At 33.7% G+C, this 3922-nt stretch overlaps 1 non-coding gene across 1 annotated transcript; it reads right to left on the bottom strand.

Annotated features, from left to right (window-relative positions):
- Nucleotides 1-800: 800 nt before the first annotated feature.
- Nucleotides 801-1013, bottom strand: LOC129144444 (small nucleolar RNA U3). The gene has a single exon (XR_008548881.1). It is a non-coding gene; the product is annotated as a small nucleolar RNA U3 (small nucleolar RNA).
- Between the last annotated feature and the right edge of the window lie 2909 nt (nt 1014-3922).

The following is a 3922-nucleotide window of genomic DNA, read 5'->3' as shown; positions in this document are numbered from 1 at the left end:
CTTAATAAAGTTTTTCTTCATTCTATTTTCTTGGGTTTATTTGTTATAATTTTTCTAACTTCTTGAGATGGATCCTTACCTTATTAGTTTTCAGGCTTCTTTCTCTATAATGTATTGTTTAAGATTTTAAATTTTCCCCTAAATATGGTTTTAGCTGCATTTACAAGGATTAGAAAAGATGGGAACATCACACACTGGGGCCTGTCATGGGGTGTGGGGAGGGGGGAGGGAGATATACCTAATGTAAATGACGAGTTAATGGGTGCAGCAAACCAACACGGCACATGTATACATATGTAACAAATCTGCACGTTGTGCACGTGTACCCTAGAACTTAAAGCATAATAAAAAAAAAAGAAAAAAAAGAGAAAAGTTTAGACGAAAGTATTTTCTAATTTCTGTTTTTTAAAAAAGTGTTTTTTCATGAGTACTTTCAAATACAATTTTAAATTTCTAACTACAGGAAATGTTTTAAAGTTATTTCATTATTTCTAGCTTAATTGTTTTGTGATGAGAGACTATTATACTGTATCAGTCTTCCAATAATTGTTGAGATTTTATAGTCAAGTACAAAATCAATTTTTGTAAGTGGTCCAGGTGTGCTAAAAACTAAAGTTTATTATTCTATTATTGTGGTTGTGTTTGTATGTTCATGCCTACTATAAACTCACTGTTGTTTTTGTCTGGTTGTTTTGTTAATTACTGAGAGATATGTTAAAATTTTCCACTCTGATTACAGTCTATTTTGGTTTGCAAATTTAGAGTGGTTTTGTTTTTGTTTTTTGCTTTCATAAATGGAAACCGCTCAGGCTGACTGCTGTCTCTCTGTCTTATTCTAAGTAAGAAAAGCAAGGTCATCATTAGCAAATGGCAGTTGCAGCACAGCAACACCAAGAATCCACTTCACACTTAGGACAGAATGCTGCACCTCCTCTTTGTGGTTTCTGGCGCGCCACATGTTAAGAGAAGCCTCTCTAGTAGGAACTAAAGAAATGATTCCTGAAAGGAGTCTTTGTATATTCTTTCTTTATTCATCTTAAGGCTGTGTATTTCAAAATATATGAATTCAACTCGTACTATTCTGATGAGTTAAAAACTTTATATTGTTACAAGACTCTATTTACTTCTTCCAAAACATTTATCTGATATCAACTTTTTTGAGCTTAATATTTGCATGATATATCTTTACTTGGTCTTTATAATTCTATATCAATCTCATACTCACTATTGTCTTTCTCTAGCTATTCTTGGCATTGTTTTCTCTTTGTCCTTTATTTTCTGTAATTTCACTAAAATATTTCAACGTTTGGATTTATCTTTCTTTAACGTACTTGGAATTTGATGGATGTTTTCTTTGGACCTGTTGTATGTTCTTGTTTTCTCTTTAAATATTTTTTGGCCTTTTCTGTTTCCAAGCTGAAGTTAAATGTATTTTAAATAATCTAACTTTCATTTATATCTCTTAGCCTCTTTCTTATATTTTCCATCTATTTTTTTCTCTCTGTGCTATTTTCCAAATTCTTCTGGCTCAGCTTCTAATATACTAATTCTCTCTTATTTTATGACTAATCTGCTGCCACATTCATTCACTGATTTTTAAAATTCTAGTTACTACATCTTTTACTTCTACAATTTTACTTTTCTTTAAATATGGTGTACATTGAAAAAATAATTTTCTGTTATATTCTGATAACTTTAAGCTGTTTTTTCCTCCCCCTCGGCCCCAATAGAATAGGCTTGTTTTTTGTTTTTGTTTTTGATTTTGATTTTTTGAGATAGAATCTCACTCCCTCATCCAGGCTGGAGTGCAGTGGCATCATCTCAGCTCACTGCAACCTCCGCCTCCTGGGTTTAGGTGATTATTCTGCCTCAGCCTCCCAAGTAGCTGGAATTACCGGCACATGCCACCACACCCAGCTAATTTTTGTATTTTTATTAGAGATGGGGTTTCACCATGTTGGCCATGCTGGTCTCGAACTCCTGACTTTAAGTAATCTGCCCACCTCGGCCTCCCAAAATGGTGGGATTATAGGCATGGGCCACCGCGCCCAGCTGAGCTTGTTTTTGTTTTCTTGATAAAGCAAACAATTTATGTCTGATAATCTGAATTTCTCAAGCATATTTTGGTCTGTTTCTACTTTCTGTTGTTCCTGCTGGATCTCACACATATTGCCTTGTTTTCTATTGCGCATGATGATATTTTACCATTTAATTGATTTCCATAAAAATTACTTGTGAGCATTTGTGGAGGGCCAAAATAGAGGTGATATCCTCCACAGAGGAAATACATTCATTTCTTCCAAGTGCTCATTGATATGAACAACCCAGGATCACTTTAAGCTAAATTTAAGAATGGAGATAAACTGTTGACAATCTTCATGGGGTAAATTAAGCTCAATAACACTATGAGGGTTGCAGGTGTTTATAGTCACCAGTGGCTAAGTGGGTTAGATCTTTTATTGTCTCTCTTGTTTTTATTCTCTTTCAGATTGTGGGCTGAACATTTTTTAATATTTCATCATATTCATTCTGTCTTTGGGAGGATTATTCTTTCTAACATTGTTTACACTTCTTTTCAGTTAAGGAGTTGTTAAAAAAAAAAACAACCCTTACTGGAGACTGGCAATCAGAAATATGAATATGTTTACTGCAGCCATCCTTTTACTATTCATTTCTAATTTTATTGCATCATGACCAGGGAACATAACCTACATATGGTTGAATTTTTTAAGTTTATTAAGGTTTTATTTATGGTTTAATATGTAATTAATTTTTGTGAATATTTAACTTGTTCATCAAAAATAAGCATGTTCTTTTTTACATGCAACATCTCATTTATACGACAAAGTTTTGATGGTGAGAAAATGTTCAAATATAAACATTAATATAAATACAACAATATTAATATAAATATTACTTTTACTAAAATAATTAAGAAAATATTCCATTAAGGAACTTAGCAGAAACATTTTCTACAATGGTTTTAATGTAAAGCCACTGTATAAAAATGTTGCTTATAAATTATTTCTTCAATAAGCAGATTGGGTAACACTATTCATAAATCAGAGAGTATTCCTTCTTTTATTGCTCAGTATGTGTTTGTCACTTTATTATATAATAGAAGCTGGACCAAAGAAGTACTTGGTTCTAATCTTCTTGGAATATAAAAATTAGCAAAAGAAAAAAGTAATACTATTTCTAAAAATTAAAATATTGCTATATAATACCTAATAATGCATAGCAATTTCCCGGATGTTTGCTTCAGGATATAAGTGCAGCAGAAATTTAATGAATACTTGAGCATTTAGGCAAATAATTGCGGATTAAGCAGATGGAGAATTGGGCCTTGAAAAATGAATGGACTTTGGATAGGAGCAAGTAGAAGAAATATATGTATCTATTTCAAGCTAAATATGAGTTCATCCTGATGTCTTTGACTCTACTCAATTACCAGATCATTCTAGACTCGTTTTCTTGCTTATCTGTAAACTTCTACTTGAACAGAGAGAAGTCTGGCTCCCAGCATCCCTATCATTTACATAATTGTTCAATTCTAGTACACATATACAACTTTCTCAACTGGAAGACTGTGATGGTTAATACTGAATGTCAACTTGATTGGATTGAAGGATACAAAGTACTGCTCCTGGGTGTGTCAGTGAGGGTGTTGCCAAAGGAGATTAACATTTGAGTCAGCGGGCTGGGAAAGGCAGACCTACCCTTAATCTGGGTGGGCAGAATCTAGTCAGCTGCCACTGCGGCTAGAATATAAGCAGGCAGAAAAATGTGAAAAGAGAGACTGGTCTAGCCTCCCAGCCTACATCTTTCTCCCATGCTTGATGCTTCCTGCCCTCAAACATCGGACTCCAAGTTCTTCAGTTTTGGAATTCAGACTGTCTCTCCTGGCTCCTCAGACTGCAGA

The sequence above is a fragment of the Pan troglodytes genome, chromosome 5 (genome assembly GCF_028858775.2).
Source record: "Pan troglodytes isolate AG18354 chromosome 5, NHGRI_mPanTro3-v2.0_pri, whole genome shotgun sequence".
In the NCBI taxonomy this organism is placed as follows: Eukaryota; Metazoa; Chordata; class Mammalia; order Primates; family Hominidae; genus Pan; species Pan troglodytes.
This window is presented reverse-complemented; position numbering and strand designations above follow the sequence as displayed.